This window comes from Podarcis filfolensis (genome assembly GCF_964270895.1).
Source record: "Podarcis filfolensis genome assembly, chromosome: 17".
NCBI lineage: Eukaryota > Metazoa > Chordata > Lepidosauria > Squamata > Lacertidae > Podarcis > Podarcis filfolensis.
The window spans coordinates 34688022-34700870 of NC_139621.1; the positions used below are offsets into that span (position 1 = coordinate 34688022).

The following is a 12849-nucleotide window of genomic DNA, read 5'->3' on the forward strand; positions in this document are numbered from 1 at the left end:
GGTTTTAACAGTGAGTCCGTAAGTGACTGTGGAGGCCAGTTCTGGATCCACACACCCTTCCACAGTGGGGACATAGGTTTCCAGGTGGGAGTTGATCACGGTGAGGGTTTGCCAAGCATGCCTTCCTCTTAGCACATTTCTCTCTTGAATCCTGAGTTTGAGCGTCTTCAAAGTCCATGACACATTTGGTAAAGGCTGTTCTCCAACTGGAGCTCTCACAGGCCAGGGTCTCCCAGTTGTCAGTGTTTATATTACATTTTTTTTAGATTTGCCTTGGGAGAGTCTTTGAACCTCTTTTGTTGAGCACCACCATTACTCTTTCCATTTTTAAGTCTGGAGTTGAGTAGTTGCTTTGGAAGACGATAATCAGGCATCCGCACAACATGACCAGTCCAACGAAGTTGATGTTGAAGAAGAATCATTGCTTTGACACTGGTGATATGTATCAAGTATGAGGAACCTTTGACCTTCCAGGTGTTCCAAAACTACAACCTCCATCATCCCTTTGGCCATGCTTGCTGAGGCTGATGGGAGATGCAGCAACATCTGAAGAGCCAAAGGCCCCCAACCCTGGTATACATGGTATTTCATGAACTAGAGCAGGAATGAGAACCTGTGCCCCTCCAAACCTTGTTTGGTTTCAGCACCCTTCATCTCTGATCACAGGCTACACTGGTTGGAACTGATGAAATCCAATAATATCTGGGAGGGAGTACAGGTCCCCCATGCCTGGACTGATGAAGTGCACCTTAGTCCACAGAGTCTCATGCCAAAATACATTTGTTAGTATTTAAGGTGCCGCAAGACTCTTGTTGCTTTTGCTGCAACACAGACACTGAGAATGGTTACATTAGCAAAGGGACATTTCACTTGTATGTGTCAGGTGTGCATGCAGGAGCCAGGCCCTGTGACCAATAGGACTTTGCAGGACTGGGGCCTTCCTAAGTTTGTTCTGAAGAAGCAAGGTGCGGCCCCACAGGTGAGGCTGATTGGTAACTCACAGCACCTGGTGGCAAGAGCCGGGAAAGGATATAAGGTCAGCACGTTCCCTTCGGCTCTTTGCCACAGCAACACGCTTCCTGCCTTGCTGCGTTTGGCTTCTTGCTTCCTGGTCCTTGAACCTCGGCTTCTTGACTCCTTGCTTCTTGATCCTTGGACCCTTGACTTCATGACTCCTTGCTTCCTGACCCTCAGACCCTTGGCTTCTTGACTCCTGGCTTCTGGACCCCCGTTCCTGCTCCCACCCCGCCATCTTGCCCCCAGTCCTGACATCCCCAGCCAGGACTTCGATCTCCCGTGAACCAGACCGTGACAGTATGGAATAAAAAGGTCTTGACTCCAGAGGAGTGAATTCAGCCTTGTGGGCCTTAAAACAGCCTTATACTTAAGGGAAGCGGGTGGCGCTGTGGTCTAAACCACCGAGCCTCTTGGGCATGCTGATCGAAAGGTTGGCAGTTCAAATCCATGCGACGGAGTGAGCTCTCATTGCTCTGTCCCAGCTCCTGACAACCTAGCAGTTTGAAAGCACACCAGTGCAATTAGATAAATAGGTACTGCTGTAGCAGGAAGGTAAACAATGTTTCCGTGCGCTCTGGTTTACAACACGGTGTCCCGTTGAGCCAGAAGCAGTTTAGTCATGCTGCCACATGACCTGGAATGCTGTCTGTGGACAAACACCGGCTCCCTTGGCCTGAAAGTGAGATGAGCGCTGCAACCCCATAGTTACTTTTGACTGGACTTAACCATTCAGGGTTCCTCTACCTTTACCTTTATGCTTAAGCATCTGCCTGGGAGCCATCAGTGACAAGGAATTCACATGGAAGTCCATGCAGACAAGTGACCAGGCTGCAAAAGAGAGATGGGGCACCCTGCCTGTGTTGGTCCTGAGGGTTAACCGTGCGGCAAGGTCCGAGTCCAGTCCAAGGTTGGGGGTGCGGTATGGAGTCTGTCCGTCAAAGCTGAAGCAGGGTCCAAGGCTGGGAGTCAGGTGAGGTCAGGAACTTTGGCAGAAGAGCAGGACAGGGTGCAGGCAGGAACAGGCTACCAACAACGTTGCTCCCGCAACCTGGGACTGGGGCTGGCTGGCTTTTATCTGCCCCTAGGCATAGGGTGGCCCCAGTCCACAGGTGACTCGCCTCTCCTGGCCTGGAGGCGAGCACTCCTCCTGCAGGAACTTAGTTCCCTCCGCCTCTCTGCCCTGAGCCTCTGCAGCTCAGGAGAGGCTGGAGGGTTACCGGACCCAGAGGCAACCTCAGCTTCCCCTGACGGGGCTGAGAGTGGAGCACCTGCAGGCAATGGGTCCTCCATCACCTCAGGGGCCAGAGCAGACTCAGCTGGTGCCTGCACCTGAGGATCCAGCACAGGTGAGGACCCTTCAGGCTCAAGCCCCAGCCGCGGCTCAGCTGGTTCTGGAGGCAGGGAATCCTGTGCAGGCTGGGATTCCTCAGGTTCAGCCTCCAAGTCCGAATCCCAGGCCATCACTCTGCCCCTCCTCTGCACCCATCATAGAAACCAGATGGGCTGCCAGAGTAGGGAAAACCACCCCCTCCCAACCAATAGAGAAACGCAACAGGCCCGTTGCAGGAGAGAACTCATGAGGACTCAGCTGATGGAAACTATTTTCCATAGCTCAGTCCAGGAATATGCATGGTTTGGATGCCGTGGTTTTTAATTGTGGGTCGCATGGGCTAATACAGAGGAAACAGTCACATTGAACATGCAAAGAGTGGGGAAGGGCTGTGGTTCAGTTTTACAGCATCTGTTTGGTATGGAAAAGGTCCCAGCTGTAATCCTGGCATCTCTAGGTAGGACTAGGAATGTCTCCTGCCTGAAATTCTGCTGCCAGTTGCATATAGACAATTTCTTGTGTCCTTTCTGCTTCCTGCTCCAGCATTTGATAAGGCGCAAAAGGCACCGCTTCCATATAGATGAGAATTTCCTTTTTCAAAATTTAAGCACCAAGTCGTTTGCATTTATTTCTCTGCCGATTCAGGAATTATTCCGAGAAATGGTTTACTTTTGAGATCACATTTTGAAGGTTACTTTCTCAGCCCAAAGGAGGAGAAGGATTAATCCTTTTTCTTTCCTCTGAAAGCCTGTCTTGTTAAAGAGCACAATTATAAAGCGGCAAAATCAAAAAGGACAATTATGTGGCTAATCCGGCAGCCATGTAATCGCATTATATACGGTCATGTATGGTGGTGGCAGACAGTTGCACCCACTCGCAGAGCTTCGAGCAAATCCCAGCCTTGTCTCATTTGACTTTGTGAATTCAGAGTTTCCTAAGTCTGAAGAGTTCCTTTTTCACTGGTCTGCTTAAGTCTTTCATCATGCATTCAGACCTTAGGCGAAAAGGGATCTGACCAAATTGTGAAAACAGATGTAATTTTTAAGAGAAGGAGACACAGTCCAGTACAAACATGCCTTTTTCAGTCTCCTGTTGAGAGCTTTTTTAAAAAAATAAAAAATAAAAATCCTGCAATTTTACAGTGTGGTTAGCTGGACTGTGCAGGGTGTGTGAATTGGCTAGCACCCGTGTCATCACCAACTTGCCTTACAGGGTCATTGTCAGGGCAGTGGAACTGTTCTTTTAAATGTTCTTGATTTGTGGGAAGGGTAAGGATGGCAGAAAATGAGCAGCCAATAGAATTGGTTGAAGAATTCAGTTTCCTGAGAACCACAGTTTTTTGGTGCGTGTGGTTTTTTTAATGTGTCTAACCCTTATGGATAGAAAGATATGCAGAGCAGTGTTCAGACAATGTCTGGTAAAATCTCAGAAGCTGAAGAAAGTGGTGGATAAAATTGACACTAAGTCTTAGCATCAGAATATCTGGCAACACATGTTCTCATTGTGGTGTCTAGCATATATACTTCTCAGTAGGTTACACTGAACACTTGTGGAGTTTTGGAAAAGTGTTTGGTCTTCATAGACAGACTGAGCCAAACTATTCCCCAGGAAAGTATATTATCAGTTGCCCTTTGGGAAGAATTATCAGTTTGGTTCTTTGTTTTTGTTTTTTTAATGCGGAAGATTCCTCATTTACCATTCCATGCTTGGCTTGCATCATGACTGCTGGCTGGTTCTGTTTGTCTGGCCTATGTTTCCACCTCAATATGTTTCTTCAGGAGTTCCCCTCGGCTCCATCATGCATAAGGCTATAGAGAGAGGAATCTGCTTCCAGGACTTGGAGGTGCACAAAGGTGGCCTTTGATTGATGAGAGGCAGGTAGGATGTTTCATTATGGAGAGTAGCTGTTGGATAATTTCATTAACCTGATGTGCACTTTTCATATTTCATCTTAATGCAGCCCTTAATCTTAATGGGTATTTGGCATTGCTAGAGTCTGCCTTGCAAGCTACCCATCCCTTGCTTTCACAGAACCTTAGTTAGCATTTTAATAGCGTGGGATAAAGCTCTTCTGTGGGGGTTTTTTAATGCCTGGTAAGCATGGATCTCTTTCTCTCTCTCTCTCTCTCTCTCTCTCTCTCTCTCTCTCTCTCTCTCTTTCTCTCTCTCTCTCTCCTTCTCCTTCTCCTTCTCCTTCTCCTTCTCTGTCTGTCTCTCTGTGTCTGTGATTTCCCATGGACACTGTTATGTACTGAGTTGAATAGGATCCAAAAGGCAGCAGTCTGATTGGTCCTAGAACAATAGGATTCAGAATGCAGCAGTCTGACATGTTTCACTTGATTTCAGTTGTAGAATTTTCACCTGTTGGAAGTTCGGTTTTCGATCGTTCAGGAGCTGAAATGTTTGACGCCCAAGGCGTTTGGGAGCCAAGGTACAACTGTACTAGAGTAGATATGGGGACAGAGTTGGCATCTAGGTCTACCAGAGGGCCTAATCCCATACCCTCCAACATTCATCTGATGAAAATTTGTTGTTGTTTAGTCGTTTAGTCGTGTCCGACTCTTCGTGACCCCATGGACCAGAGCACGCCAGGCACTTCTGTCTTCCACTGTCTCCCGCAGTTTGGTCAGACTCATGTTTGTAGCTTCGAGAACACTGTCCAACCATCTCATCCTCTGTCGTCCCCTTCTCCTTGTGCCCTCCATCTTTCCCAACATCAGGGTCTTTTCCAGGGAGTCTTCTCTTCTCATGAGGTGGCCAAAGTACTGGAGCCTCAGCTTCACAATCTGTCCTTCCAGTGAGCACTCAGGGCTGATTTCTTTAAGAATGAAATGAAATGAAAAGAAAAGAAAAAATTATGAAAATAGGCCCCCCCAAAAAAGTTTATGGGTATTGCCATTCAAATGGGATTCAAATGCAGGGTGGGGCCTATCTGCCCCCCAATATTTTATTCAAGTTGACACCCCTGCAGCCAGCCAAATGTATAGGTTGCTGCACAGGAGGAAATTCCACGAGCTTGGAGCTGTGAAACCCCTAAAGAAGCATGCCTGGGGCAGCAGTGCAGGTTTTAGAAGCAGAAACTCTGGTGCATCTATGCTCATCCCAAGGGAAGTTGTCCATGCCCCATGAGAGGGAGCCAATCCTTTCTAGTTGAGGGCTTCTCTGTTCCTTGCCTTCGAGTGTAGTGACAAAAGAACATGCCTCCTGGAAACAATCTGGCGGTCCCATTTCTTCCAGTCTACAAATCTCAACATGTTCAGGGTGGCATGACATAACTGTTCTGAAAGCAATTTCTTCTTCTTCTTCTTCTTTTGACAAGACTGACAAAGACATCCAAAATCTGGGCCAGACTTTCCCTCAGGATGTTTCGGGAGAGCCAGAAGCCTTCTCTATCAGCTGCACTCCTGCCTGGGACCATAGATGTCTTCTCTCCTTTCATCTGAGGAAGGATTAAAGGCTGGCAAATGGAGGCGTCCGCTGAGATTAGCCCTGTCAGGTGAAGTTATACTCTTATCTCTTCAGCGCTGCTAGCAATTACTTCCAGAACATTTCAACTCATTTTACCTCAGCTGATGAAGGCTTGAGGTATGAGCTGAAATGTCCTGGAAGTAATTCTTAACAGTAATATAATTCTACTTGACATATTTATCCAACCATCCTTCTGCTAAAGACTATATACACTTTACTATATACACTTTATATCTATTGGTGAAATTGCACCTATCGTTTCCTTCTCTTACGGCAAGTGAAAGGACCTTGCAGTTCCATGCCTGCCAGTAACCGGTGTTATGAAGTGGAATGGAGGTTCTGGAGAAATTCTACACTGGTGCTTCTTCCCTGAGGGCCAAAGTACACATGGGTGAGGCAGCCATATTGGTTCTTGACCACTGGTTTTTGGTCCTTTGCCTTACATCCCTATCTCTTCAGACAATTTTCTCTCAGCCTGGTTCTCATCTGATATCAGAACTCACCTGGGGGAAAAGGGAGGGTAATTGAATGTGGTATGTGAGGATGGGGAGGGTTAAGTTCCCTTCACCCATGTATATCATTTCCACCTGTCCAAGAAACCAAAAGTAGGAAATATTTTTTCAGTCTGAGGGCCTTATTCCCTCTTGTGTAACCTTCTAGGAGGGCTGTTACATGCCGGTGGTGGATATTGTGATTTTATCTTGTGAACTGCCCTGAGACCTGTGGGTACCAACATCCCAAAGGAGCAAAAAAGACTCTTTATGTATGCGACAACAGCAGCATGGATGTTACTAGCCCAGAGATGGAAAGAAGAAAGAGTCCCTAGACCACACTGAAATGGCAAAACTGACTGGAAAACTCAGAAACCAAGAAGACAAAAGCTTTAAGAAAGAATTTTAATTTATTTAGGAGACCACTGTAAGCAGATGAAAACATTAGCAGGATTTTAACTTCACTTGTAATGTAACAAATACTATGGACAATATGGATAGATACAAAATATAGTCTATGAAATAATATGCAGTTGGAAATGTTGGAAACGCAGTTGGAAATGTTGACAATAGGACCCATGGAGGGGATGGGGGGAAGTCTCGAGATTCAGAGAAATCTCTTTTTATGGATATGTACTTGGTATTGCCTAGGGCTTGCTGAACAGAAGGTCGGCAGTTTGAATCCCCGCGACGGGGTGAGCTCCTGTTGTTCGGTCCCAGCTCCTGCCAACCTAGCAGTTTGAAAGCACGCCAAAGTGCAAGTAGATAAATAGGTACCACTCTGGCGGGAAGGTAAACAGCATTTCTGTGTGCTGCTCTGGTTCACCAGAAGTGGCTTAGTCATGCTGGCCACATGACCCAGAACCTGTACGCCGGCTCCCTCGGCCAGTAAAGCAAGATGAGCTCCACAACCCCAGAGTCATCCGCGACTGGACCTGACGGTCAGGGGTCCCTTTACCTTTGGTAATCGCAATAAATTTACATTTGTAAAATCAAATAAAAATGATTTTTTTAAAAAAAAAGAAGGGTAACAAATAACCATTTCAGCCGAGAGAGAGACAGAGATCTATCTATCTATCTATTATAACATGCCCTGTTAGGGAAAACTTACATGTACAGACTGGGCACATGCATGCCAGCTTGGGTAATATGAAAATTTTCCCCAACAAAGCAAATGTGGTCTCTGACATGGCATCTTGGTCTTTCTGGCTACTCCTGAATGGCCAGTCATTTTCCATTCTCAATGAGCCTTTTTCTGTTGCTTTGTTTTCTGTTCCTCTGCTTCCACCTTGATTTGTTTTATTCTTTTATTTCCTTCTAGGTGTGCTTTGACAAATCTAATAATTCTGTCCCTCAAAATAAGCCCCCCCCCATTGCCTTCAAAGTAAGATTTATAGTTCTGCAAAAGACATCAGTGGCAAACATAAATTTACTGGATGTATTGCTTACAGCCAAATAATACTTTTGTGCAGTTTGATTTTCTTTGAGTCCTTAAGGTATAGTCATTCAGGGTTTTTCTGAACAATGCTATAAAGGGCTTGTGGTCTGTTTCAACCTGAAAGTCTGGCCTTAGATATATGTTGATGAAAGCATTCACAAGTAAACAAGATTCCCATCTACTCTTTCTCAATATGTGTATCTTGTTTCTGTGTCAGTAATTGATTTAGATGAATACCCCACTGGCAGAAGGCATCATGTTTCTGTAGACATACTGTTCCCGGCCTAGACGGTGACACATCAGTTGAAGTTTTGATGGGCCTATCTGGAGCAGAAAACTAATACCAGCTCTTGTACATTGTCGTTTGACAGTAATTCATGATTTCTCCCCTTGCTCATCCTGGCATCGTTCATTTTTATATTCCAAAGGTTTCCTTAGAGATGTTGCGTTTGTGGATAAGTTAATTTCCCCAGGTAATTTAGCATTCCCAGAAAGCTCTGAACATCTTTCTTTGATTAGAGTTGTGGCGACATTTCACTCATCTGAACTCTCCTCTGTCTGCTTAATTCCATCACCAAATGGAAGGGTGTAAGCCCTTCTTCACCTGGAGATTGTGCCTCCCCCAAATGATTCGGAAACCTCCCACACTTTCATCTGAGCTCTGTTTTTCTCTGCTCAGTTTTAGATTTGCAGCTTCAGTTGCTTCTCCTGACAAGTCCTAGTCTGTGATCGTGTGTCAGGGACCGTGCTGAGGAGGGCTGTGCTGAGGAAGAATGGTGGGCGCCATCCCCTCCCCCTGCTCCTGCTCCTGAATCTTCCCAGGAGCAGGAGGACAGTATAGATTTGGAACAGTGGTTTGCAGAGGGGCATAGTTCAGAAGGCAGAAGCTGGGAAATACTGGATGGGGAACAGCTAGGAGAAGAAACACTGGGAGAGAGAGGGTTAACAGATTCACAGTCTCTGGACAGCATTCACCCCACCCTTCCCCAAAGACACGGAGAGCTCAGAAAGTGTCAGAACAGAAAGCACAGAGGGTACAAGTTCAGATTACAAAACGGAGTGACGTAGATTAATAGGGACGGAGAGGGGGAGTGACCCTTAATTGGGAGCACCGCCATTTCTAGGAGATGGGTTCTTTGTTCTCTCACTGTGATTATTAAAGATTCTAATTGGTAAGATGTTCCTTTCTTTGATCTTCTTATCTACTGCCACGAGGGGAGAAAGCCGATTCCCTGAAGCCTGACAGCATCCCAGCAGACCCCGTTGTTGATAATGGTCCCTGGCCACCATCCCCCCTTTAAAATAACTTGTCTTTGTCTGACATGAGCAGCCTGATTTTAGCAGCCATTTTAATTTCCCACAATGCTCCTGAAATCATATGGGGCACTGCTCTGAGTGCTGCTGCCTACCACCCCCATCACCAGGTGAGCCTTCCAGGGGCCACCAATGGACCACTAAACTCCAGCCTCTTCATACCTGGAGCTGGTCCTGCACTTCGCCAAAGCACCACCTTTCTCAGCCAACCAATTGCACCCTCTTTCTGCCAATTCTGACGCTTACGGTTGCATCCTGCCCATTGAGGTCTGTTGTACAGTTGCTGTCTCCATCACTTTTGCTGCTTCCTCTGTCACAAACACCTGACCCAACACTCATGGCTTTGTGACATCAACAGTAATGTGGCCAATGCCCACCCTCTGCTCAGAAAACTCTGCATACCTAGCAACCAGCGCACTTAAGACATGGGACAAAAAGAGATTAGGGTGCAGATTGGTTTAGTGATGGCTGATGTCACAAAGATGTTGCTTTTACCCTAACTCTCACATGGACAGATTCACAGTCTCTGGACAGCATTCACTCCCACCCTCCCCAAAGACACGGAGTGCTCAGAAAGTGCTGCTTTTACAAAAAGGTTTAAGAACCTAAATGGCACAAATTCAAAGAAAGGAATACAAGTTAAGCTGTTTTAGATTTTAAACAAACTTAAGAACAGGGCTGAAACGCTCCCATGGTCTAGATGTTACTGCTGATGTTAAAGACTCTTAACCTTTTTGTAAAAGCAGCACTAGAATTTTCACAGTTGAGTCTTCAACCCTTTATTACTGTCCTTTACTTTCTTCAAGTTGGGCTTTGTTTAAAACTTGCCATTTAGGTTTTCAAACCTTTTTTGTAAATTCGGTATTAGAAACTGTACTTTTGAGTCCTCAATCCTTTATTACTGCGCTTTGCTTTACCTAGGTTGAGCTAGGATTATAATACTTCAGAATTTTTGGGTGTTCCACCCCCCTTTTTTTTGAATTTTGGTCATTTAAAGTTTATGATTTTTCTATTTCCTTCTGAAGAAACTGAATAGTTCAGTGAAATGAGGTTTGTAGCTGGCATCTCGTTAAGGCTTTGTTCTATTTTAGGTTTTTCTAATTTTTTCCTTAAGCTTTTTGATTTTTATTATTTAGTTTATTTCCACAAGATAATATTTCATGTCGATTACTTCTCGTTTCAGGGATTTTCATGGTATTTCATTTGTTTTGTGACAGTAAGAGGAGGCTAGTACAAATGTCTCTATAATAAAGACACTGGAGAAGCACGTGCTCTGTTGTTTCTGTTTGTCCAGAGTCACAGGGACATTGCCCCTCCACATAAGCAATCTTCCTACATCAGCCTTCAAGGGCAGCTGGGACTTCAAGTTTAGCTAGATATGCCACAAGGGAGGCAGAGTACCTGGAGGATTCATTGGCAATAAAAGTTGAGGGTTCTGGCTAGATCTAATTGGCGCTCAATGTCTGCAGTTTCCTGCCCAAATTTCATACCCTCCCCTTTCTATCTCCCCAGCACAAGGCTCTGCAAGAAAAGTCTCTCTCTTCATCCTAACAATGATCGCAACAATATTCTTAGACTCTATTAACAAGCCGTGCCAACAAAGGTCCGTATAGTTAAAGCTATGGTTTTCCCAGTAGTAATGTATGGAAGTGAGAGCTGGACCATAAAGAAGGCTGATCGCCGAAGAATTGATGCTTTTGAATTATGGTGTTGGAGGAGACTCTTGAGAGTCCCGTGGACTGCAAGAAGATCAAACCTATCCATTCTGAAGGAAATCAGCCCTGAGTGCTCACTGGAAGGACAGATCGTGAAGCTGAGGCTCCAATGCTTTGGCCACCTCATGAGAAGAGAAGACTCCCTGGAAAAGACCCTGATGTTGGGAAAGATGGAGGGCACAAGGCGAAGGGGACGACAGAGGACGAGATGGTTGGACAGTGTTCTTGAAGCTACCAGCATGAGTTTGACCAAACTGAGGGAGGCAGTGGAAGACAGGAGTGCCTGGCGTGCCTGGAGTGCCTGGCGTGCTCTGGTCCAGGGGATCACAAAGAGTCGGACACGACTAAACGACTAAACAACAAAATGAACAAGCCAGCTCTTGGATCTTTCCTGACGTGGTAAACAGAGCTCTAAGGGAAAGTGCTTACGCTATGGAAGGCCTGCAAAGCCATTCTCATTCCCATACAGCTTCATTCCTCTTCCGAAGGAAGTATGATTCATCGTCGAGACTAAGAGGAGCCACACATGCGGACGATGTATAAGGTCACCTACGGTAACAGATGATGCTGGATGTTTGGGGAGCAATAGAAATCCGTCTTCTTGTGTAAACCCTTCCTCTAAGTGGTCATATATCTTTTGTTATATCACCGAGGATATGTCGGTGCTGCAGCCGAAGGATGCTGCGGGGAATAATGGTGACTTTGGAAGATGGAAAGTTTCGAAGGCCCCTCAGATGCTGCAGCTGAGATTAGGAAAGTGGTGTGCGTTTCTCCCAATGACATCATTCTGGAAATGCAATCAGCATGCAGTCAAGGTAGCCAGACGCAGAGGCCCAGAGATTTCATTTTCATTATTGGATTTTGTAAAATGGCAGAGAAATCCCACACCCAATTAGACTGCTGAGGACTATATGAAGATTCTGTGGTGTTTGCATCTGCTTATTATGCCGTTGTGGACACAACCATGGCAGGAATGTGGAATTTGGCAATCAACACAAAGAATGCACATGATATAAATAGGGTTGTCATATGTCAGGAATACTGCAGTGTGCGGGCAGAAATCGCCAAAACAACTTTTCTTTTATATATAATTTTTATTAAATTTTCTCATTTGACATCAATAAGATATCAGTGACTTCCCTTCTTCTGTGTCCATGGTTCATTTTACATATCACAAATCCCTGCATATTTTACAAAAACTATACCATTCAGTATTCCATTATTGCATCCATCAAAACTTATTTACACTGTTGAATTTATTTTAATGCTGCCGGTGTTTTCAGCTGTACACAATTATTTCCCATATATTCAATCAACGTTTTCCAGTCTTCTTTAAACGTATGTTCTTCTTGTTCTCTTATTCTATATGTTAAGTCTGCAGGTTGTGCATATTCCGTCAACTTAAGTTGCCATTCTTCTTTGATTGTGTTGCCACCCTCCGGACCTCGCAAGGAGGAGGAACACGAAGGAGGGCCTCAGAAGATGATCTCAGGATCCAGGTAGGTTCATATGGAAAGAGGCGGTCAAGAATACTGATAGCCAGAAGTTGGAAATGTGAAACAACACCTACAATAATAGATTGGCAATCACTCATGCTAGAGTACTTCCAATTAGCAAAGCTGACCTGAAAAGTCAGAGGAGCCCCAAATCAAAAAAAATTCAGAGAATTGAGACTATTCAAAGAATATATAAGATTATATTGTAATAATGATGTTATCCTAGCAGAACTGAATGATACTTGTATATAATAAACAAATGGAATAAATATACTAGATGAATATACAGGAAAAGTCATAAAACAAACTGTGCAATAAAATTAAGACAATAGAAAAAGTACAACGAGAACGACTGGAAGTTTCTTTCAGAAGACTTTATTAGAAAAGACAGGATGTTATAACCAATATTCATTTCCTCTTGTTAACTCTTTTTTGCTTTTTATTTTTATTTTCTTTATCTTCTTTCTATTATATATTTTTGTGTTTAATTTTGGTGTAACTATTTGTAATATATATATATATATACAAGATGATATTTTAAATACCGTATTTTTTGCTCTATAAGACTCCCTTTTTCCCT

At 44.6% G+C, this 12849-nt stretch overlaps 1 long non-coding RNA gene across 5 annotated transcripts in view; it reads right to left on the reverse strand.

The window, feature by feature from the left end:
- The window catches only part of LOC310753044, a 32513-nt gene extending 23159 nt beyond the window's left edge, over positions 1-9354 (reverse strand). For 2 of the 5 annotated variants that reach the window (XR_014543106.1, XR_014543109.1), the window contains exons 1-2: positions 9221-9354; positions 6068-6318 (exon numbers count right to left, since the gene is read on the reverse strand). This is a non-coding gene — a long non-coding RNA (uncharacterized lncRNA). Of the gene's footprint in view, positions 1-4671; positions 4790-6067; positions 6319-9220 lie in introns of those variants that run through there. The other 3 variants (XR_014543107.1, XR_014543108.1, XR_014543110.1) reach the window with 2 other exon arrangements.
- Positions 9355-12849: the final 3495 nt, after the last annotated feature.